The sequence below is a fragment of the Pelmatolapia mariae genome, linkage group LG10_11, assembly GCF_036321145.2.
Source record: "Pelmatolapia mariae isolate MD_Pm_ZW linkage group LG10_11, Pm_UMD_F_2, whole genome shotgun sequence".
NCBI lineage: Eukaryota > Metazoa > Chordata > Actinopteri > Cichliformes > Cichlidae > Pelmatolapia > Pelmatolapia mariae.
In genome coordinates, this window is record NC_086236.1 from 41307312 (window position 1) to 41333287 (window position 25976).

The 25976-nt window shown below is 40.2% G+C and overlaps 1 protein-coding gene across 1 annotated transcript in view; it reads left to right on the forward strand.

Annotated features, from left to right (window-relative positions):
* Positions 1–13676: 13676 nt before the first annotated feature.
* Positions 13677–25976, forward strand: part of pomgnt2 (protein O-linked mannose N-acetylglucosaminyltransferase 2 (beta 1,4-)) — a 34583-nt gene continuing 22283 nt past the window's right edge. The window contains exon 1 of the mRNA XM_063487768.1: positions 13677–13964. The gene's annotated coding sequence lies outside the window, so the exon portion shown is untranslated. The remainder of the gene's footprint in view (positions 13965–25976) is intronic.

Sequence of the window (25976 nt, forward strand, 5' to 3'; positions counted from 1 at the left end):
CTGAAGTTTGAACAGGCGAGAGAATGACAGGGGAGGCTGTCATAAAGTTCAACATCAGTAACTTAGCGCGCACACAGCTGTATAGAAACTCCGTTGTGCTAGCTAGCACGCAGTACGAGTTATTATAACTGATTGTAAAAAGTCAGCACAACGAAAATAAACTACACCTAAACTCGGTTTATATCTGACCCAAATAGAGTGCAGTTCATAACTTCTTACCTGAAATTCAGTTCACCTCACGCTCTGACCGGCAGCCGCCTGCTTCTCCTGCCTTCGGTTTCCCTGATCCACGATCTACCACCGGTCGATCGGCGGTCGCCTCGCCGCCTCTTATGTCTCGTTCCCTGCATGCTCTGTCTGACACACACCGGTGGATAGCTGCCCTCGGTTGTAGCTCCGCGTCAGCGACCACCAAACAACTCAGTTATTTTTTCCACATCGACCAGCATCTGGACAATCCACCGCCTTTCACTGTTTGTACCGTTACTAAAAAAAAACCCTCATCAGCTCATAAAAACGAAAAATAAGTCCAGCTATGACCCTGAGTCAAAAAGACAGCCAGTTAGCTAGCTAGCTGTCTAGCTCTTTGCAGGCACCGAAACCATCAGAGCTAATATGGGATGTCTTGGTAACACAAGCAGATATTTGAAGTTTACATCTGGCCAATCCACCACCTTTCACTGTTTATACCGTTACTAAAATGAATAAATAAATAAATCATTTATTTATTTAAAATAAGTCCAGCTGTGACCACGAGACTTTACGAAGGACCGGGTGTGAAACCAGAGTAAGCCGCTCTCACTGTCATCCAGGCCGGCTGTAGCTTGTTAGCAAAGCCGCGCTAGCCACACTAGCCAGCTAGCCTCAAGCAGAAACGACATCGTCAGAACATTGTCGCTAATATGGGATGTTTTGACAAAACGAGCAGATATTTGAAGTTTACACACCTATATTCTCGCCTGAAAATATCTTAAAAGTTTATTTTGTGACCTAGAAACAGTATTAAGAGGCAAATAAAAACTAAGTGATGGCCGCCATTGTTTGACTCGGCAGAGGCGTGCTATGAATTGTGGGATATTGAGTTTTCCACCAAGCATTACCGTAACTTTTGAATGATTTGCGCAACCTTAAAAATTCCAATGGCTCCTGAAAGCAGCGACGCTGTGCGCACTGTTGATATTGTCATCATTACGGTAATCCAAATAAGGGTAGACAGGCCGTACTACTCCCGGCATACCACTAGAGAGAGCCAACACACCACAAATGAAGTTTGAAATTTGTATCAGTGGGACCAAAAGATGGAGCCAACACACCACAAATGAAGTCTGTTTCTATGGCGCCAAAAGAAGAATCTTTCTAAATTTGCACTAAAATATTAATATTTAAAAAACTATAAAAGTCATAAACACCAAAAGTGTATACCATACTAGTCCAGCTCCAGCCGCACAAAATGATCTAACATATGTAACCCTATTGTCAAAACTGTTTGGCAGAGAAGCGCGGGAAAATTTTCACTAAAATATTAATATTTAAAAAACTATAATAGTCATAAACACCAAAAGTCATAGCACACCATTCCTGATCCAGCCGCACAAAATGAGGTAACATATATGAATCTTGTCTCAAAACTGCGAGGCGAGATTCGCTGCAAAATTTCAGGCGGAAACTGAAGAATAACTAGAAAAATTTGCATTTCCTGCGAAAATGCTGTGTGGATGCCTTAACGCTGAAGCTGTCTGCTGAAAAGCTGAAAAAGATGAAAAGTTGTATGGTGGTGAAAAAACACATTGCCCTGAGCAGGATTCGAACCTGGTCCTCCAGGTCTCAAGGTAGCTATTTATCTCACTGAGCTAAACTCATTTACTCAAAGAAGAGGTGGAAAGACGGACAATTCTGCTGAAATGAGCAGAAGCTGCTGAGAATTGTGTTGATAAGAGGTGAAAAGGCTGAAAATTTTGCAGAAAAGAAGTGAATCAGCAGAATGTCTGCTGAAAAGAGGTAAAGAAGCAGAACGTTGCGCTGAAAAGAGATGAATCAGCAGAATCTCTGCTCAAAAGAGTTTTTTCTGAAAACAGCTGAGATTTGAGCTAATAAGAGGTGAAAAGGCTGAAAATTTTGCAGAGGAGGTGAATAGGCAGAATTTAGGCTGAAAAGAGGTGAAAATTCTGAAAATTCTGCTAAAGACTTCAATCAGCAGAATTTCTGCTGAAAAGAGTTCTGCAGAACTCTTTTCAGAATTCTGCTGAAAAGAGGTTTTTGCTGAAAATAGCTGAAAAAGCTGGGATTTGTGCTGAAAAGTGGTGAAAAAACTGAAAACTTTGCTGAAAAGGGGTGAAAAAGCTGAAATTGAGTTAAAAAGAGTTAAAAAAAAGTTTAATTGTTAACTGAAAGAAATGTTGCCATAAGCGGGATTTGAACCCAGGCCTCCCAGTCTGAGAACGGCTGCTCATCTCACTGAGCTAAAACACAGCTCAGCCCAGCGAGCAGAAACAAGTGACCACATGGATAATGTGTTCCATTCATTTCAATGGGCAAAAATATTGCAAAAAATATTCAATATCTCAAAAAGTATAGAAGCTATGAGCACCAAAAGTCATAGCACACATTAGCAGAAAGAGCAGAATTTTTTAAAGTTTGAACTGAGAAAATCGGCTGAAAACTGAGGGAGTAGTTAATCGGCAAAGAACGGAGCAACTAGAGGAATAATAAAGATAAAGAATAAAGAGAAACAGGAAAACAATAGTGTGGATGCCATGAGGCATCCACACAATAATAATAACTAGAAAGCGAAAATTTCAGAAGAAATTTTAAGTGTGCCTATGCCGCTGGTAAACAGTGTAGTTTGCCATTCATACAGCTACAGAGAGCAAAACTCAGCAGAGCAGCCATTCTCCACCATGAACTATGGTAAAAACAAACACCGCTCGCGCCTCACAGATGACAGCTTACAATTTTGGGTAAAGATGAAGTGACTTTGTACAGCCCCGATTTGCAGACGCTGTGCACATAGTTTCATGAGCAGAAGTCCCATTGTACCACGGCAGACCCGACAATGTTTGCATGAACACGCTTTGAAGCATTACGTTATGGACCACTTTTCACACATAGTTGGTGTACCCACACAGCCGGCTGTAGCTTTTCAACTCACAGCCTGACACACACCCAAAAAACAGCCGAGAGAGCACAGACTACGCCAGAGAGGCGTGATTGCAGATGCCGCTCAGGTGGGTCCACCTCCCCTGCAGCGGCACTGCAGACCACGCCCCGCCACACACATCAATCACGTAAAATAAATATTTATGCACTTTTGCATTCACTTTTTGTTTTTTGTTATTTTTACACAGTGTTCTGAATGATTAACAATGGTCTACAGCCAATCTTGTGTATTATTATACAAACTTTGGTTGTAAGATGCCCTACCTGGCCCCCTGGCAAAAGCTTTGCTAGATCCGCCCCTGCACAGTTACCAGCTGTCAGCTAAATAAAAAAGGAGCTTGGTGTTTATTTCTCTCAGAAATAGTTCATAACTTCCCTTCAACTCATTCATGTCACCTAAAAAAAAGGTAAACCTGTTTCTCCATCACCAGTTCAGCTCTAATGATTCGGTAAGGTCATCTCCTGGTTTCCACCAGCCGCTTCTACAGCTGTGGCTCCAGCAAACATCAGCTGATACTAGAAATTAAAATCAAATGAATTCTAACAACAGCTGATCAAGCTTAAACGTGCTGCTGTTGTTTAGCGCAATAAACAAACAAGAGAGAAAAGCCGATCATTGATCAGTTTCATGACTGAAGTTTGAACAGGCGAGAGAATGACAGGGGAGGCTGTCATAAAGTTCAACATCAGTAACTTAGCGCGCACACAGCTGTATAGAAACTCCGTCGTGCTAGCTAGCACGCAGTACGAGTTATTATAACTGATTGTAAAAAGTCAGCACAACGAAAATAAACTACACCTAAACTCGGTTTATATCTGACCCAAATAGAGTGCAGTTCATAACTTCTTACCTGAAATTCAGTTCACCTCACGCTCTGACCGGCAGCCGCCTGCTTCTCCTGCCTTCGGTTTCCCTGATCCACGATCTACCACCGGTCGATCGGCGGTCGCCTCGCCGCCTCTTATGTCTCGTTCCCTGCATGCTCTGTCTGACACACACCGGTGGATAGCTGCCCTCGGTTGTAGCTCCGTGTCAGCGACCACCAAACAACTCAGTTATTTTTTCCACATCGACCAGCATCTGGACAATCCACCGCCTTTCACTGTTTGTACCGTTAGTAAAAAAAAACCCTCATCAGCTCATAAAAACGAAAAATAAGTCCAGCTATGACCCTGAGTCAAAAAGACAGCCAGTTAGCTAGCTAGCTGTCTAGCTCTTTGCAGGCACCGAAACCATCAGAGCTAATATGGGATGTCTTGGTAACACGAGCACATATTTGAAGTTTACATCTGGCCAATCCACCACCTTTCACTGTTTATACCGTTACTAAAATGAATAAATAAATAAATCATCGGTCCATTTAAACGAAAAATAAGTCCAGCTGTGACCACGAGACTTTACGAAGGACCGGGTGTGAAACCAGAGTAAGCCGCTCTCACTGTCATCCAGGCCGGCTGTAGCTTGTTAGCAAAGCCGCGCTAGCCACACTAGCCAGCTAGCCTCAAGCAGAAACGACATCGTCAGAACATTGTCGCTAATATGGGATGTTTTGACAAAACGAGCAGATATTTGAAGTTTACACACCTATATTCTCGCCTGAAAATATCTTAAAAGTTTATTTTGTGACCTAGAAACAGTATTAAGAGGAAAATAAAAACTAAGTGATGGCCGCCATTGTTTGACTCGGCAGAGGCGTGCTATGAATTGTGGGATATTGAGTTTTCCACCAAGCATTACCGTAACTTTTGAATGATTTGCGCAACCTTAAAAATTCCAATGGCTCCTGAAAGCAGCGACGCTGTGCGCACTGTTGATATTGTCATCATTACGGTAATCCAAATAAGGGTAGACAGGCCGTACTACTCCCGGCATACCACTAGAGAGAGCCAACACACCACAAATGAAGTTTGAAATTTGTATCAGTGGGACCAAAAGATGGAGCCAACACACCACAAATGAAGTCTGTTTCTATGGCGCCAAAAGAAGAATCTTTCTAAATTTGCACTAAAATATTAATATTTAAAAAACTATAAAAGTCATAAACACCAAAAGTGTATACCATACTAGTCCAGCTCCAGCCGCACAAAATGATCTAACATATGTAACCCTATTGTCAAAACTGTTTGGCAGAGAAGCGCGGGAAAATTTTCACTAAAATATTAATATTTAAAAAACTATAATAGTCATAAACACCAAAAGTCATAGCACACCATTCCTGATCCAGCCGCACAAAATGAGGTAACATATATGAATCTTGTCTCAAAACTGCGAGGCGAGATTCGCTGCAAAATTTCAGGCGGAAACTGAAGAATAATAATAATAACTAGAGGAATAATAAAGATAAAGAATAAAGAGAAACAGGAAAACAATAGTGTGGAAGCCCTTTTAGGGCATCCACACAATAATAATAACTAGAAAGCGAAAATTTCAGAAGAAATTTTAAGTGTGCCTATGCCGCTGGTAAACAGTGTAGTTTGCCATTCATACAGCTACAGAGAGCAAAACTCAGCAGAGCAGCCATTCTCCACCATGAACTATGGTAAAAACAAACACCGCTCGCGCCTCACAGATGACAGCTTACAATTTTGGGTAAAGATGAAGTGACTTTGTACAGCCCCGATTTGCAGACGCTGTGCACATAGTTTCATGAGCAGAAGTCCCATTGTACCACGGCAGACCCGACAATGTTTGCATGAACACGCTTTGAAGCATTACGTTATGGACCACTTTTCACACATAGTTGGTGTACCCACACAGCCGGCTGTAGCTTTTCAACTCACAGCCTGACACACACCCAAAAAACAGCCGAGAGAGCACAGACTACGCCAGAGAGGCGTGATTGCAGATGCCGCTCAGGTGGGTCCACCTCCCCTGCAGCGGCACTGCAGACCACGCCCCGCCACACACATCAATCACGTAAAATAAATATTTATGCACTTTTGCATTCACTTTTTGTTTTTTGTTATTTTTACACAGTGTTCTGAATGATTAACAATGGTCTACAGCCAATCTTGTGTATTATTATACAAACTTTGGTTGTAAGATGCCCTACCTGGCCCCCTGGCAAAAGCTTTGCTAGATCCGCCCCTGCACAGTTACCAGCTGTCAGCTAAATAAAAAAGGAGCTTGGTGTTTATTTCTCTCAGAAATAGTTCATAACTTCCCTTCAACTCATTCATGTCACCTAAAAAAAAGGTAAACCTGTTTCTCCATCACCAGTTCAGCTCTAATGATTCGGTAAGGTCATCTCCTGGTTTCCACCAGCCGCTTCTACAGCTGTGGCTCCAGCAAACATCAGCTGATACTAGAAATTAAAATCAAATGAATTCTAACAACAGCTGATCAAGCTTAAACGTGCTGCTGTTGTTTAGCGCAATAAACAAACAAGAGAGAAAAGCCGATCATTGATCAGTTTCATGACTGAAGTTTGAACAGGCGAGAGAATGACAGGGGAGGCTGTCATAAAGTTCAACATCAGTAACTTAGCGCGCACACAGCTGTATAGAAACTCCGTTGTGCTAGCTAGCACGCAGTACGAGTTATTATAACTGATTGTAAAAAGTCAGCACAACGAAAATAAACTACACCTAAACTCGGTTTATATCTGACCCAAATAGAGTGCAGTTCATAACTTCTTACCTGAAATTCAGTTCACCTCACGCTCTGACCGGCAGCCGCCTGCTTCTCCTGCCTTCGGTTTCCCTGATCCACGATCTACCACCGGTCGATCGGCGGTCGCCTCGCCGCCTCTTATGTCTCGTTCCCTGCATGCTCTGTCTGACACACACCGGTGGATAGCTGCCCTCGGTTGTAGCTCCGCGTCAGCGACCACCAAACAACTCAGTTATTTTTTCCACATCGACCAGCATCTGGACAATCCACCGCCTTTCACTGTTTGTACCGTTACTAAAAAAAAACCCTCATCGGCTCATAAAAACGAAAAATAAGTCCAGCTATGACCCTGAGTCAAAAAGACAGCCAGTTAGCTAGCTAGCTGTCTAGCTCTTTGCAGGCACCGAAACCATCAGAGCTAATATGGGATGTCTTGGTAACACGAGCAGATATTTGAAGTTTACATCTGGCCAATCCACCACCTTTCACTGTTTATACCGTTACTAAAATGAATAAATAAATAAATCATCGGTCCATTTAAACGAAAAATAAGTCCAGCTGTGACCACGAGACTTTACGAAGGACCGGGTGTGAAACCAGAGTAAGCCGCTCTCACTGTCATCCAGGCCGGCTGTAGCTTGTTAGCAAAGCCGCGCTAGCCACACTAGCCAGCTAGCCTCAAGCAGAAACGACATCGTCAGAACATTGTCGCTAATATGGGATGTTTTGACAAAACGAGCAGATATTTGAAGTTTACACACCTATATTCTCGCCTGAAAATATCTTAAAAGTTTATTTTGTGACCTAGAAACAGTATTAAGAGGAAAATAAAAACTAAGTGATGGCCGCCATTGTTTGACTCGGCAGAGGCGTGCTATGAATTGTGGGATATTGAGTTTTCCACCAAGCATTACCGTAACTTTTGAATGATTTGCGCAACCTTAAAAATTCCAATGGCTCCTGAAAGCAGCGACGCTGTGCGCACCGTTGATATTGTCATCATTACGGTAATCCAAATAAGGGTAGACAGGCCGTACTACTCCCGGCATACCACTAGAGAGAGCCAACACACCACAAATGAAGTTTGAAATTTGTATCAGTGGGACCAAAAGATGGAGCCAACACACCACAAATGAAGTCTGTTTCTATGGCGCCAAAAGAAGAATCTTTCTAAATTTGCACTAAAATATTAATATTTAAAAAACTATAAAAGTCATAAACACCAAAAGTGTATACCATACTAGTCCAGCTCCAGCCGCACAAAATGATCTAACATATGTAACCCTATTGTCAAAACTGTTTGGCAGAGAAGCGCGGGAAAATTTTCACTAAAATATTAATATTTAAAAAACTATAATAGTCATAAACACCAAAAGTCATAGCACACCATTCCTGATCCAGCCGCACAAAATGAGGTAACATATATGAATCTTGTCTCAAAACTGCGAGGCGAGATTCGCTGCAAAATTTCAGGCGGAAACTGAAGAATAATAATAATAATAATAATAAATCCGACGAATAATAATAATAATAATAATAATAATAATAAATCCGACGAATAGTAATATGTGTGCCTCTTGGCATAGGCACACATAATAATAAATCCGACGAATAGTAATATGTGTGCCTCTTGGCATAGGCACACATAATAATAAATCCGACGAATAGTAATATGTGTGCCTCTTGGCATAGGCACACATAAATATTAGGTTTTTGGTAAAACAAAGCAATACCTCTAACCAATAGGATTAGGGCCAGGGGTTGGGTTACTCCAATGGTTAGGGTTACAGCCAAGGATGGGGTTAGGGCTTTAGAATATTGGGTAGGGTTGGGGTTTGAGTGAGAGAACATACACCCAGGTTCACCCTTTGAATCCATAAATTTCCAGTTTTTGCTCCAAGTGGCAGCTTGCGAGCTTACCATCCTGAGCATGCCCTATGTCATGTGATCTCCGAAGCTAAGCAGGGTGGGGCCTTGTTAGTACTTGGACCACCTGGGAATACCAGGTGCTATAGGCTTTTCTTGTTTTTCAGAAAGGTACTGCTCCTGATGTGGAGAGAAAGAGCATTGAAAAATAAGGCAGAGGCCCATGAAGAATACACATGTACCATGTTAGTGTTAGGGTTTTAGAAAATTTGGGTTTCAGAATATTGGATCGGTTGGAGTTCCGAGAGACAGAGACAGTACAGCTAGGTTCACACTTCGAATCCATAAATTCCCAGTTTGTGCTACAAAGATCAGCTTACAGCTATACCAACCTGAGCTTGCTTGATCTTGTCTCATCTCAGAAGCTAAGCGGGATTGGGCCTGGTTAGTACTTGAATAGGAGACCACCTGGGAATACCAGGGGCTTAAAGTTTATCCTGTTTTTTCACAATGGGAACGTTCCTGATGTGTAGAGAGAGATCATGGAAAAATAAGGAAATGGGCATCAAAGAGTATACATTTTTAATGTTAGTGTTTTGGTAAAACAAGCAATACCTCTAAACAAATAGGATTAGGGCCAGGGGTTGGGTTACCCCAATGGTTAGGGTTACAGCCAAGGATGGGGTTAGGGTTTTAGAATATTGGGTAGGGTTGGGGTTTGAGTGAGAGTTCATACACCCAAGTTCACCCTTTGAATCCATAAATTCTTACATTGTGATCAAAGCAACTACGTACTTTTACATTTTACAGAAATATAACTTATTTAGTTTTAAGAGTTTTAATCATTGGTGTTATCTTAAATTAGTTTTTAAATGTATAAATAGGATGGCCCCAGAGTGTCTCAATAGATACATTCAGAGACAAGACAGTAATCGTGTTACTAGGAGTAAGGTGAACGGCAACTGCAAGATATTATATCGCAGATCTACATTCGGTCAGTCAGCTTTTTCTATAAAGACCTGCCATCTGTGGAACACACTTCCAACCGATATCAAACTGATTACAGACATTAGATCCTTTACATTGAAGGTTAAAGTGTGGTTAAAGGGAAACCAAAGTTGTAGTCATTTTATCTGATGATTTTAATTTTATTTTAAATTATTGTCTATTAATTGTAATTGTATTTATGATGTAATTTGGTTTTATGAAAATGTATGTTTTATTGTAATATGTATTTATTTAGACTGTAAGCCCAACAAGGGACAATTGTTGAAAATTAGCAGTAGCTATAAACCTATGTGCGGTACATCAGTCTCATGTCTTGCACTTGAACTATGTTAAACTGCACTGTCCCTTTTAAATAAAAATAAATTCAAATTCAACTGCCATAACACACTGAGCATGTGCCAATTTAATCTGATTATGGAAGCTAAGCAGGGACAAGACCAAATATCTCTTGTTGGAGCAGTTTGTTGTTGTGTTTAGGGCTAGGCTTTGGCCAGAGAAGAGAAAGTGCCAATTGATGGTGACTGGGCCAGGGTCAGGGTTGCTGGAAATTACCAAACTACAGAGGAATTTAGGAGACGTCCCAAAAATAAAAGTTGAAACAATCTGCTTGACTGACATGCATGACTGACAATGTTGTGGCATACTCTGAATGAGACGACAGATGGTTTACCACAGTAAACCATCTGTCGTCTCATTCAGAGACGTCTCAATCCCACAGGATTTCCTCATTGACCTGTCTCCCCAATGTGATGTTTGTGTAGGGTATGTTTGATCAGAGGGTTCCTTTGTTAGTGCGCATGCGCCATCCAGCATGCTGCCTGCTGTAACCCATAATTTCCTTCAGGATTAATAAAGTATTTCCGATTCTGATTTTGATCTGTTCCAGGGCATGACTGAGCACCTGGACAGTCTGAGGGGCAACTTGGCAGTGTCCTATGGACCAAAACATAAAGTCCCAGAGGTGTTCTATTGGATTATGTCAGGTGAGCATGGAGGGCAGTCAATGGTATAAAATCCTTCATCCTCTAGGAACTGCCTGCACACTCTCATCACATGAGGCTAGGCTTTTATGTGCACAGTCTGTGTATCCCTCCATGCATATGCCTCCTCCAACCATCACAGACCCAACTAGGCAGCTTAAAGTTCTAATGACTTGTCTTCCTTTCACATCTGTCACATGAAGAAGGATTTCATGTTAGTATGTGTGAGTATGTGTGAAAATACACAGCACCAGTGGGCAATCTGACAATTCTGGTATTTTATGGAAATGCCAACTGGGCTCTACAGTGCTGAGCAGTAAGCACAGGGCCCACTAAGAAAGGTCATTTTGTAGGGCAGTTTTCATCCTGAAACAAATTTCAGTGGGTTCCACCTGTACAACCATTACTGTTTTAGTGGTCATCTCAGTGTTGCAACTGTTGTTAACTTCATTAATACCAAAGAGGCTGAAACTGATTAACAACCCTGTCTGGTACTTAACCGAGCAGATTAATACCCCAGTTTAACTGACCTGATGCTATACTGTGATGAATAAGTGTTCCTTTATTATGTTTATTTATTCATGTATTTATTTATTTATTTATTTAGTTAGTTAGTTAATAAGTTAGCCAGTTGGTTGAGCAGTGTCTATAACAAGGAGCACTAAAGTAATTCTGGAAGCTATTTGTCATCCTTTAATTTGTCATAACCTGCTGGTTTTCAGGATTATCAGTCACTTTCGTGTTCCCTTATGCTTTGGTTATGACAGAGCTGCGTTTGTATTTATAAAGAGATTATGAATAGATGGAGTAACAACAGAAACAATCCTCTTGCTTGCTTTTCTTTTTTCAAACTCAAGATGGGAGTGTTGCTTTATGTTTGTCTTCTCATCACACACCAGTGCACTTCCCACCAGCGATGATCCAAATAATGGAAGGTTCCTACAATAGATTAATAATAACAGATTAAATATTAGGCAAAATTATCAGTACATACCTTGTCATCTGCCAAATGACCCATTCTGGGATTGGGACCCAGTTGCATTTACCATTTAAATTGTCTTGTAACATATGTAACATTTAATTTCACATGTTTGTTTTCTGTGTCAGTTCAAATCTTGTCCGACAAAGCAGAGCTGCAACTATTCATAAAATGAATTCTGGATTATTTTCTTTTTTTTTACTGCATCAGTTTTATTGTCCTGCCATATTTTTCACATCACGATTGGACTTTTCAATCAGTTTATTATGTCTTAATATATTTCACATTGATCAGATTTGCTCTGACCTTTCCTAAAGTCTTGAGTTGGATTTTTTTTTCTGATAGCAAGACTGAAAATGTGGCCATGTTCATCACCTGTCGACTATATATCAATGTGTCTCCTAACCCATCTGTTGCAATAGTTAATAAGGCCATTGTCTATGTTGTTATGGCCATCATTTTGTCTGAATTACCCATAACACTGACGGACTATACAGAGACTAAAAATGATTGAAAGAAACTGGGAACCGGTGTCATTTCAATTCTGAGCAACTGGAGTGAGACAGCTCACTGAATACCTTATTCTGAGTGATCACCATCATTCTCTCATGACACATTTCTATAACAGGATGGAAGTACTCTTTTCTACTGTGATAATACTTTGCATTTACACAGAAAACACACACAAACACAAACATAGAGGTTTTGCAAACATGTGAGGCTTACCACATGACATTAATTTACAGGCAAATTGGGCAATGGGTGGGCTGAAAATTGATTTTAACTTTCTCACTGTGTTTACTGATGCTGCGAAGTCCAACCCTAGCGCTTTCCCTGACTTCACACCACACGATTTATATCATTTTGTTACCAATAACCCCTTATATTAGATGAGATCTGAAGGCCTACAAAAGTTTGAATGCTTATCAGTATTTTGTGTCAAGATGGGTTACAAAGTTCAGTCACTGGACTCTGCCTGGTTCCATAGTCACTGGATCAAGCGGAATCACAGTCACTGCTCAAGTATTTACCCGATTTTTACTACATTTTGATATTGACATGTCTCTGTGTATCAACCCTTACATTGTCGACAAGTCAGCGTAGCTCATTTGTGATTAGTGACAGTGATACTGAGCTTAGTTGTTGAGAATAACTGTAAAATTCCGACAGTAAGTGCTGCTACTTTTGCCTGTGTTAGCTGCTATTAGGTCCTATTTGCTGCTGTTACTGAAACTTTAACCAAAAAAATGGATCTAATGTGGGAAGACTCTCACTTAGCAAATACACTCTCCTGTGATGTGAGAATGCAATCAAACTGTTGATCAGAGGAAAAATACAGAGTTTTAGGTGCTACAATCTAATGTTAGCTGTTATGTTAGATTGTAACATTATATTGTTGTTTATCTGTCTCTTGTCAGCTATCCAGAGATCCGCTGACAAACTAATTGCAACAATATCAAGAACAAATAGGCATGCTCCTGTAGATTGCTACAACCAGATGAGAAAGAAAAAACTAGAGGAAATGGAAACATTTATGTAAACATGTTGAACGGTCAAATATCAGTTGGAACGTAATTTTAAAAATTCAAATAACTTCCAACTTATATTACTACCCTTGTATCAGATCTCTCTCTCTCTATGTCTTCTTCTGTCCAGATTAGCAGGGAACCCATAAAGAAGATTTTCTTTCTGTCCTCTATGATTTTGTAACCCGACAGGGTAGCAGAATATTGTGGGTTTATGTGCGTGTGTCATTTTTAATATATAATATAACTTATCAGAGTGAATAGCTGAACTGATAATCTGTTCATTCTAAACTACCTCTACTTTACAATGTGCCTAAATGACATGGTTCTTTCAATGTGCTGTTTACACTTTTAATAAATTCAGTTATTTGTAATCGGATCTTAACATTGCTGCTCTTACTTTAAGCACTCTTTCTATATTTTTTTCGCAGCCATGCTAGGTAGTTACACACAGGAGCATTTGTGAGAGAGCTCGAGTGTCATCGCGAGATCTGAGCGCGGGATTTCCCTCGGCGGTAGGTGGAGACTGGACACAGCAGAGTGGAGTCGGTATTCAGGCAGATGATCTCTGTGGCTCTGCTTTTGTGAGCGCTAGGCTAGCTTGTAAACAAGAGCAAAAACCCCCGGCCGAGTCTCGGAGAAATTTCATGACTGAACACGCGGGTGTTTTTTTGGTTACTCACAGCTGCCGTGTACGCCGGTATTCTTTTCTTTCCGTTTCTCCTACATGTCTTTGCTTTCGACTCTGCAACATACTGAGACGCTGATGCTGCCCAAATGAGCTAACCTCTCAACTGTCTTCAAAGACAAAAGCAACATTTTCACTTAGACCTAAGGTAAGAGTTGCAGTTCAGGTAAAGCTTTTTGCTTTGCTGGGACACAGTTCTGTTCTTGTGAAATTCCTTCAGCTTCACTGTCACCGGGCTTTGCCTTTGCAGGTGTTGGTAAATATCACAGGGGGAAACGTGTCCAGCGCCTACCAGCTCACGTATAGATAACGATAGTTTAAAAGACGTGTTTGTATAAAGTAGTACATAACCTAACCTGAAAAATACATTCATGCATGTGGCTACGATTATTATTACGATTTTTTTTTAGCTGTTATTTATTATATTTAATGATAAATTTGATAAATGTAAAATGTATGTTTTAAAATAAGTTATTTTTAAAAAATAGTTAGGAAGAACTCATTTTTTGGTGTCCCATCAATTTTTCATTATTATTATTACTATCACTATTATTAATAATTATAAAAAACAAAACAAAACAAAGTAGTCTGATTTAGATCATTTTCAACAGAGATCTATTTCCAAGAACCATATAGCAAATTTAGACACATAGCCAAATCATATAGCACCACTATATATCTGAAGATAAATAAATATTACATGTTAAAAGGTAACAGAATGTAGACTCATAGTTTTGTACATCTAAGAGGTGCTGTGTACAGTGTTTAAATTCAGTCTAAGAACAAAGGTAAGCAGGCACTCTTTGCAGTCGAGCCTTGGTAATAAACATCATACAGTGCTGCTCTCTTCGATTTGCGAGGTAGGATCACCCCACTTTTTCATATAAGGTGCAATGGTGAGTAAGACAGTAATCACCTGTGATAAACTGTAATGCACTGTGATCCACAGAATCAAGAGGATTCAAGGTGGACCTAGAAGGTTAATCAAGCAAAAATTGTGGATTGCACAATATTCTAGTGTGCAATTCTAGTGCATGAGCCTGCAACTTGTTGATTTAAATCAAGATTTGTTTCTACATACATAACCAACCTTTGTCATCAATAAATTTTGTCAGTTAAATCACGTTACTACGGGGCCCCTCAACGTCATGTTCCATCGTTATGCCAGTTTATGTTTATGTAAATTACCAGCAGCTGCAGGATAGCAATGCGAAAATGTTAAAATATGCTGACGACATGGCTGTTGTGGATCTCTTTTGTAGCAACTCTAACTGTTTTGCTCAGGAACGTAGGTTGGAATAATGGTATAACTCTCATTGGTTGTTGATTAATTTTGGCAATGTGAAAGAGCTTGTCTTGAATTACACAGGCTCCGTAAAAGGTCTTTCACTCTCTGGTCAGTCTGTGGAAGTCTGGGAACATATATTAATGTAAAGATTAATTTTATAGTTAATGCTAATTCCATTTACAAGACTGCTAATAAGAATTTTTTTCTTATCAGGATATTGGGAGGCTCTGGAGTTAGCCACAACTGTGGAAAGAGTTTATGTCAGCTTGATTGAAAGTAGAGCAGGGCGATATGACCAAAAATATTTATCATGATATACATTTGAAAATTTGCGATAACGATATAACTGACGATATAATTAACACTAGACAAAATACTTTACAACTCCACAACTTTATTAGTGCAAAAAAAAAAAAATCATTAATGTATTTTCACTTAAGCAAGCAGTTGTTTTTTATGTGCATTAAAGTTATATAAAAATTTAACAGTGCAAATGCAAATTCCTTGCTGACAGTTTAACCAAAAGGCATTTCCAGTGGAAATTGGCCGACATATCCTCAGAATAACCATGTATAACATCCACAAAACTTAAAAAGAGGTTATACACACACAATACGGTAATATTATGTTGAAGCACAATACGTATCACTCCGCGAGGCTCCTGCCTACGATAGCCGTGATGCTCCGACAATCCATCAAGCGGTGCGGGTTCAGTCGCTTAGCAAAGTCGTACTGAAACATTTGACAGATTTTCGAGCGCCGTGTACCACATAAAATCGTTTCGAAGTCAGTAAACACAACCAGAATTCATACATAAGGCCCAAGGGATTATAAGGGGCACTGTCGATTTTCAGAAAAATCAAAGGATTGATTTTAAGTGTGCCGTAAAAACACGGTAATAACGACGGCCCGCTAGCATGCTCTACCAAAAATAGTGCTTTGTTGTGTATCTGACGGACCAAAGCTAAACCAGTTCCACACCACTGAAGTTGCAGCATTTTTACAAACCAATTCTGGTTCATCCGTTTCATTCAACATCCGCTTTCGCCCTTCTCATTCTCCGCCATGCTTTTTCCGCCATGTGCGTATGAAAACAAAGGCACTGCGCATGCGCGTTTTACCCATATTCTATCGCCATATTTCATTTTCTTATCGTTGCCCAACATTATACCGGTATTACCGTGAACGGTATGATATGGCCCAGCCCTAATTGAAAGCATGCTTCAGTTCAGTATCTCAGTCTGGTATGGTACCTCGATTGTGGAAAATAGGAAGAACTGAACAGGATTGTCAGAACTGATTGGTCGACACCAAACTTCATTGGATAAGCTTTGTCATCAGGCTGTCTTAAGCAAAGCCTGGCCTATTGTTGCAGACTGTGAACACCTTTATTTTGAATTTGAAATAATGACCTCTGAACGATTTTATAGGATGCATCTAGTTAGTAAAAAGTTGTATACGGGATCATTGCCAAAAGCAATCAGCATACTAATTAATAAGATGCTGTGATTTATTTCTATAGTTGTATTGAATTTTTATATGCATATGTATGTATGTTGGCTGATAACTACCAGAATTTTTATTCTGACAATTTTCCATTAATTTGGACAATAAAGTCATTCTATTCTAATTTTCTTGGTAAGTGTTCCACATGGTTCTAAAAAGTCCTGGAGTCTAACCTCCAGGCAGAGTCCTTTAATGCAATTAACAGTTTCAATTTTTCAGTTTTGTGACCATGAAGGGTTTGAATATAGATTTTTGGGTGATGTTGTAAATAACATGCACTTAGTTTAAACAGAGTACTGGGAGTCTATGTACAGACTGAAAGTTTTTCTGTCATGTCAGTTGGAGCATGGAATTCACCCCTTGGGGTGCAATTTTGTGCATCCTGAACCAGTCGGCATGGATTACCTGCCTTGTTTAAGAATTTGATTCAATGTGATTTACACATCGTCACACCACAGCCACTCTTGTTTTGAAGAAGAAGAACAGATGCTCATTAGCTAGCTTTTGACCAAGAATGGTGACTTCAAGTGCTGCTGAAACAAAGTTAAAATCAGTTGTTTGTTTACAGCAACAATCTGTTTTTAAGGCAGTCGGTCGAAGAAAAGAATCAAAGGGCTTGAACTCGACCATCCAGAATTAGACAGCAGCAGTCCACGGACCGTGGGAGAGCATATACACGAACCTTCTCCAGCAGGCTATATGATATGATAAAGCACTTAACAGAAAAGTGCAAAAGACATGAGAGCAGCTGTAGCCACTTGTACAATAGCATGAAGCTTCACCTTTTTTCAGGCTTAGCATAGTAGAACAGCTGGGTTATTTGTGTTTGTGTTTTTTTTTCATGACCTTCATTGTTTGATCTGTCAGACCCAATTGCACCCACCCAAAAAATTTGTTTTTTGTTTTTTCTTTTAACCACCAACCGCCACTGTTTGTGTGATAAGAAAGTTATGATATATTTCAAAAGCAAACTGTAGATTAAACCACAGAATACAAGCAAGGTATTTTTGAACTGTAATTATAAGAGTCAGCAGCACTTGACTCAAGTCAGTGATTATCTAAGGCAAACATTATTCATATGCATCCATAGCTGTGTTTTCCTTTGTGAAAGGGAGGATTAATCCCACACATCCCCTTTTGTCATATTCATTTATCAGCTGATTGATAATAATAAGTACTGTCAAAAATAAGAATAACTATCACTCTGATCATGGTCCTTTGGTGTGCAGCTTTGTAACCTAGCACTCTGAGCAAATGGAAACCGGCTTGCCGTTGACTTTATATTGGTTCACAAGAGGTGTTCACAGTAATGACACTGGAGCTGTGAAAATAAAAATACCACAGTGAAGCTTTTGTGGTATTTATGGCCGATAAACTCACAGACAAGATGTTATTTCATATTTCTGGAGTTTCCAATATTCTTTTTGCATGTTTTCTGAATCAGACATTAATCCAAACAGACTGAAATCCTAGTCAGAATTCATGTTTGTTTTAACACCAGAACCGCAAAGGTAGTCATTTTCAAAATGCTGCACATCTGCAAACCTTCGTTCCTTCAATTTATCCATCTGCCTTCTTTTGAAAAGCAATGTTCCATAAGCAAGATAGAGGGTAAGTGGGAAGCTACTCACATTAAAAGCAGTGCAAAAAGCATAAAAAATGTTTGGACCAATCTCTAAAATATCCAAATGTAGCCTTTCTAAATTACAAAAATGATGAATGAATTTTCACATTATTTTCTAAACAGCTTTTTAATCCAGGTATGAGCTATTTCTCTTGTTCCTTTATGTCTCCAACTTTCTCAATAATTCACTGTAATATGTTGTATTAAGTTTCTGTAGATCAGTATTGTGGGATTTCTTCAACATCACCATTAATACATAAGTAGTACTTCCATTTTCCGTAAAAACCATACTTGTGTTCCTTCAATAATTTATGTTTACCAATAAAGTGATCCACTGGTTATCTTGTCACATCTTGATTACATCACCATAAGCGATTTGACTTGACGTGTCACCTGGCTTTGTTTCTTTGCCCTGTCCCTTTTATACTGCCAATATGATCTGCATTTCTGCTCTTGTCTTTGGAATAATTCAAAGCCATTCTCTGCAACCTTTCACTATAGCTCTGGCTTATTTAGCAGATTTTGAGTCCCCTCTGTGAAGACCCCTACATTTTTAACAGTGGAAATAAGTGATATTCATGCATTTCCATATCCCCTAAGTGCTGAGCAAAATTGACTCTCATTACTTTTTACAGCAACTCTGGTGCACACAGTATGGGTTCAGTTCAGTTTGTGGGAAAGCAGATTATGCATTAGGCTAAGTCAGAAAACATACCACTGCAAAGGCAGACAAACGCCTCTGGAGAGAGATTTATACCATAAGAGGCCTGTTCAGGTGATCATGGCTTAAGAGGCTGGTGGTGGAGCTGATGTACATGTGCCTCAAATCATCAGTCCCATGAGTCAGATAAATGGAAGGCACCATTTTTGGCACAGTGACCTTAATATGGCACCAGAAGAGGCACATCCAGGCTTTTGTCATTTAGGCATGGTGTTGTTGTTTTTTTCATCCTTCATAAAAATCGTTTGAAATTGATGTTTCATTTTTGTTCTTTTTTTCTGCATGCTTTGGAGGGTGTAGCACTCTGCAGCCTATATTAGAAATTCATTATACATGTAACGAAAAATGCAATTAGAGAACACTTTAGGTATTACATGAAGGTCATCTTCCTAAAGCTTATTGAACTTTGGGTTTTAAGTGGGCTCAATGTTTAATTGTTTTAGTTTTTATTTGGATGAGCCACACATATATATTAATGTGTGGCCAAGTATATGTGCCAATTTATTGCTGAGCTGCTGAACTGCTGAACTTACTGAGCGAAATCTGATTGTTTTAAAGTTCAGTCACTGCTAACCAGCTAGTTGTGGCTCTTCTACACACACGAGTTTCCTGCCTGCTGGCCCAGTGGCCAGTTCACCATTATTGCAGTCCTTGATATTATTCACCTGCTTCCCCAGAGAGCATGCTCCACTGACATACTCCAATCCCTCTGTCTTGGACTGAAGCTGGTACCTTCTGCTGTGAGCTAGAGTCCTGCACTAACCAGGACCTGCAGCTCATGAAGAAATGGTTCATCCGCTGCTACAGTGATGGAGTTGTAGTTAGACTCAGGGGAGAAGTAGCTCTGCTGAGACTTACTTGGTTATTTAAATTTATAGGTTATTTATAGAAATTGATGGACTCTGACCACTCCATCACCCCAGATAGAGGTCTATAACTCTCTGGTAAACACTAGGGCTACACTTGAAATCAGCGTTCTGTCAAAGAAGGTCAAGAACTCAGTTAGTTTGGTCCCATGTCAGCAAAGTAGAACAGTGAGCCAGCAGAAGCTGTATTTTATAATGCTCTGATTATGTTAGCGTAGGAGGTACAATTCCTGTACTGTCTCCTAACCAGCTCATATTCAGAGCAGTTGACCCATATAATGGTGTGTTGATTATAAGCTCAAGAATACCCACTACAACTGGAAGTACCTGTGGGTGGTTTTGGCCTTTTGGCTTCAGAAGACTGTAACAAGCCATTTGTGGCAATTATACTGGGGCTGAAGCCAATGTGGGAGTACCTTATGATTCCTATTCAAAAATCATCTTTTTCTTTTCTTTCATTGAATAATTATGCTCCCATTCACTAAGTTCAGGCTCTCTAATTTGGGTGCTGTTGAGACAGTTTATAGAAGACTTTGATGTCTGACACTTGAATGAGTGACAGCTGGCTCATGTTTCTCTTACCAGCTCCTAAACCCATGACATTGGACCTTTGTTGCTGTGTTTATAGTAAAAGCGTGACACCCCAGGAACCTTCATATAGTATTTTGTTACGTTTGGCTTGGTTCGTAGTGCTTTCAGAGTGTGTAGGACAACACAAACATATGTTACTTGGAAGGCTTTGGCTCCAAATGGAGGAAACTCTGAGTCTGATCTTCTAACAGACTCCAATGCGAAGCCTGTTGCTAGTATAGGTATGACCAACCGGTGCTTTATCAGAAGTGTCTCCTAAAATTATTTCTCTGTTTTACACCAGAAATTATGTATAGTATAAAGACTAGGTTGGTTGGTCTGAAGCTTGTTTCTGGGAATCATCCAGGACTGTCTTCCATTTAGTTCCTCACTAGGCTCTATCGCATATGACCACTGCAGGCTCCCAGGTTTTCAAACACTCATTGCATTTTTAAATGCAGTTTAGGCTGTAGTTTAAAGAAATCCTTCTTTGTTTGGGTTTCAGAGCAATACAGAAGTTAGTGAAACCTCTGATTGTCTCAGAGTGGCTATGAATTATGCATGGAGATCCTGTGAAAAAGGCAGTAAGCTTTTAAGCTCCTAAGATTTGGGTTTCTAACTGACCTGATATTTCTTTTGGCCTACCTAAAGTGTCAGGGACAAGAAGTATACATTTGCCAGAGCCTTCATTAAGAACAGAAGGAAAATATCTATTTAGAATTAAGTGTAAAGGTGGTACTAAATTGTGGTTATCTATTATTTATTTTATTTTTGCCTCTGAAACCACCGACATCCCTTTGTGCCTGGAATGCTGCCCATGTGACCCTGTTAAGTGACTGTAAGTACGTATATGAATGGATGGATTATATTGTTTCGAGGACTAGTGAGTCTTTTCATGTATGTTTATTACTTTCAGGATTAATTGACTGTAAAGGGATTTTAAAGCTCAGTTCTAGCACTAGTTTCTAAAGGTATTTTTAGTATGCTTAGCTACAGCAGAGAATATAAATTCTTGACTAGTTAATGGCATCTCCTGCCATTTTTTTCCAGAAATGAAACTGTGAGGAAATCTCTCAAACTGCTAAGACTTATTGCTGTTACAGAGAAGTGAAAAAATAGACTTCAGATAAAAATCAATGATTCAGACAAAGGAACAATTTAATGGTAAGCAGCAATTTAGAAGTAGATAAATGATGTTGGAGTAGTTTGTAGTCAGATTTTCTTGTGGGAACTTTAACTTCAGTTGTGCAGAACTGGCAGCAGATGTCTTCAGACTGAAATCATACCTTTACTTTTTCATCCTGACACAGATTTTGTTATTGTCTGCATCATCCTTGCTGCACACAGTCGTGATAATGTTAATGCTAACAACTAAGGACTAATATGTCACTATTTGCAGACAATTCTAATTATAGTGAAAATGGACATACCCTTTAACAGTAGTTTAACACCAAAGGATGCTCAAGATTTTCTTCCCCTGCCACCATGCCCTCCACAAATTTGTATGGAAGAAAATCCTTCTAAATTTACAGGACTCCCTAGTCTCCAAAACGGATAGGATCAGCAACTTGAGAGCTTGTTCACTGGCAGATATCCTTAAGTGTTCATCCAGCTTTTTTTTTTCCTGTTCTATTTCGGTCCCTTCTCTGGAATATTGCCTGTTGTCCTGAGGCAGCGCTGAAGTGCTGTGCTGCAGTGTTTTCAGAGGTTGTCCTTCTCACTTTGTTCCTTTTTTGTCTTTCTGTCACTTACTCACACACATTCTGCAGATTGTCCACGCCAGCCTCTGCATTGCCTGTATCCCTGGGGGAGAAGAGACAGCACAAAAGCCTTGATGTTATATCTGCTATATTGCAGAAGGGACAGTGGGTCACTGTTAGCAAATGATATAGGGAAGCAAGAAAATGTTGTTAAAGAGCTGGCTATCAAACAGTCAAGTAATCTGTCTCAGTTTGATCTAGGCAAGTGGGTAGACATGAGATGTGTCAAACACAGACCTGGAAGATTTTCTGACATGCTACCAGCTGTGATGAAGCAGCCGGCTGATTTTGTACCTCCGTGCTGGATGGCATGGCAGTGCATTTATGTAACCCAACAAAGTGTGTATAACTGTCTGTCCAAATGTATTTGAGAAAGAGATGCAAAATGAGAGAAAGACTATGTGACTTGTCTTTGTACAGCCAGATAACGACTACTGGGCCGTTAATTCTCTTTGGTGCCACACTGAGCTCCAGGCAGCTTGATCCAATCTGACAGGCCACATTTAGTTCAGGAATAAAGATGACAACAAATAAGGACACATCATCACAGCCAGAAGAGCTCAGCAATCAAGTGGCCGAAGGGAACTAAAAACAGGTACAGGGGAGAAAAGAAAGGACTCTAGTGATACAGTGTCTGTTTTTCTTTTTTTCAATCTGGTTTTGAAAGAGGCAGGGGTAGGCCCTCTGAGGTGATTTTCAAAGTAGATAAAGATATGGAAAAAGAGAGATGGTTACCTCTAAAAGGGAAGGGATGGTGAGCTATGAGGAATGATAAACAGCTGGGACCAGCTGAACAGCAACAGTGCACAGGCTACTTCTGCCACTCCTCCCTGAGACTTCACGGCTTTCCAGGATCCCCATTAAAATGCTAAATACTGCCCCGTGTTACCTTCCACATCATCAGGGTGCATACCATCTCCAGAGTAACCCAGTAACACTGGTGTTAGCATGGAGAGAGCAGTGATTGATAGTTCAAAGAAGGAGGTGAATTGACCTGTAACAAGAAGAACGAAATGTTCAAGGATCATTCTATGTGCTCCTGAGTCCATAGGAAAACTACACTTGAGAAAGCTGGTATATAGTTATTTACAAAAGCTCATCACATTGTCCACCAAAGCTTCTATTATACTTTATTATTACTTTGTTATAATACTTTGGTTGGACTTCAGCTTCCAATGGCAATCCCTGTTCACCTCTGCAACCTCAGTCAAGTGACCGTACACTTTCTGGCTGTATGGCTGTAGAACCTGCAGTACTCTGCTTTGAGGCAGATCTTGAGATTAGATTTCTATTGCCAGCAAAAATTTAAAACACCAGAGATGGAGTCTGGAAGACTGCCACAACAGAAACTTGACCAGGCTTCCCCACCAGGGAAGTACTAGATAGTAGCCTGATGATGTGGTTCTGTTGGCTTCATTGGATGATGTCCTCCAGCTCGCACTGGAACGGTTCGCAGCTGAGTGTGGAAGCGGTGGGAATAAGAATCAGCACCTCCAAATCTGAGGCCATGGTCCTCAGCTGGAAAAGGGTGGAGTGCCCACTATGGGTCAGGAACGAAGGGTGTGGGAGATTGACAGACGGATTGGTACTGTGGCTGCTGTGATGTGGACGCTGTACCGGTCCGTCGTGATGAAGAGAGAGCTGAGTGTGAAGCTCTCAATTTACCGGTCAATCTACGTCCCTACCCTCACCTATGGTCACAAGCTGTGGGTAGTGACCGAAAAAACGATATTGTGGATACAAGCGGCGGAAATGAGCTTTCTCTGAAGGGTAGCTGGCTTCTCCCTTAGAGATAGGGTGAGAAGTTCAGCCATCTGGGAGGGGCTCAGAGTAGAGCTGCTGCTCCTCCACATCGAAAGAAGCCAGTTGAGGTGGTTTGGACATCTGATAAGGATGCCTCCTGGGTGCCTCCTGGAGGAGGTGTGCCATGTCCCACAGGGAGGAGGCCCCGGGGCAGACCCAGGAGAGGTTATATCTCTCGGCTGGCCTGGGAATGCCTTGGTGTTCCCCCGGACAAGCTAGATGAGGTGGCTGGGGAGAGGGAGGTCTGGGCTCCTCTGCTTAGGCTGCTTCCCCCACAACCCAGCCCCGGATAAGCGGAGGAAGATGGATTGATGGTATTGTCTAGTAGTTAATGAGACTGTCATTGTCTTGAATGGAAGTATAATAGAGTATTTCAGCATTAGTTAGCCATTAAATAGTTCCCTTCCAAATTTATCAACATTTGATGATGCTGACCGTTCTTTGCTTTATCAACATTAGTACATACAGAGCTTACAGACAGATTTCCCCTCTTTTTTTGTACCACTGATCAATTCCCAGTCCAAGCTGGTCTAAAGAAGTGCTCATGTCACGACTTCTAGAAAATCACAGGGAATTATGATTTAATGAATGAAAACTGAATGAAAACTGCTCACCTGATGTATGACACAAAAATCCTTTCCTGCTTTCACCTTTTCATAGTGGCTGGGTCACGTGTTTTGTTTTTTTCCATGTAATGTGTAGTGTGGTACAACATATAAGGAACCGGACATCAGTGGTTTCTACATTAATGTGGATGCAGCACAGACTAAGCTGTAGATGTCTTATGAAAGCAGTACTGTTAAGTATTACTGATGATGCAATTATGTGGTGTCAGCCTGTAATGCTGCATCAAGCCAATAACAGGAAGATTTTTTTTAATGCAAAGGAAAAGGTTGTTGGCCTCACTGGTAGATTGGGTTGAATAATTTTCTTGTATCCATGCAACATAATTTATATTTCAAGCATAAAAGAAGCTGTTTAAACATTGTTTTGCAATTTAGACCAAAAATAGCTGTATTGTCCTTCGTTTTACTTGAAAACTAAGGCTATAAAACAAGCTGAAGCTATTTTCATGCATAGACCACTTTTGCTCCCAAATCATGTCTTCTTTGAAAAAGATATTTTCCACATTGCTTCATATACTGTATATATGCCATTTCATGCATACTTTAGGCAGCTTGACGAAAATTATTATACATGTAGGCACACTACCGCAAGGTTTATTGGGCAGAGAAGTGCTGATGTACGAAAGGATTTTCTAACTAGTCTGGTAGCCTGTGCTGTGGTTCTTAGCTCAGCAATGTATGAGTGAGCCGCATTACTGTGCAGTGAAGTGTGTTCAGCCCTGCTTTTGAAATTTTATTTGGATATTAGGAAAATAAGCGTCAAAACTAATGCAGAATTTCATCATAGTGAAATCAGCCTTTGACTAGCCCAATCCTTGCATTTATTAAATCTGTTGTAAATATTTGGCTGCTAGAAAATGACAGTGTAAAGTCACATGCTGATGGAACTAGGCTAACAGGGGGCTCTGTTGTTACAGGCTCACACAGCTGCTGTTACTTTAGAATTCAGGCTGCTGTGTTTTTAAAAAGTAGCAGCTGCGTGCTCATTATTCAACTAGTTTTTAGTGCTTTTATCAGGTATGTCTTGACTAAGTTCTATTAGTCAATATTTTCACATTAATAATAAATCAAACGACTACAAGTAATGGTTGCTCATAGTGATGAACTCGCTAATTGTGTTTCTTCTCAGAGCTTTGTAGCCTGATTGGTTATGGTTTAAAAAAATGTCTGATATTTTTAATGACCTTACATCTATTTTTTTTCTTTAAAAAGAACAGAGTCCTTGATGCATAGACAGAAAAGTCTTTTTCCCTGAGAGGTATTTTTATTTTTCACATCTTCACACAAAAATAAAGGCAGCATGTCTGTGTGGTCAGTACTGATACCTGGGTTTGGACCTGGGCCAGCGTGGGGCCCTTCTCTGTGGAGATTGTATGTTCTTATTGTGACTTTTCTT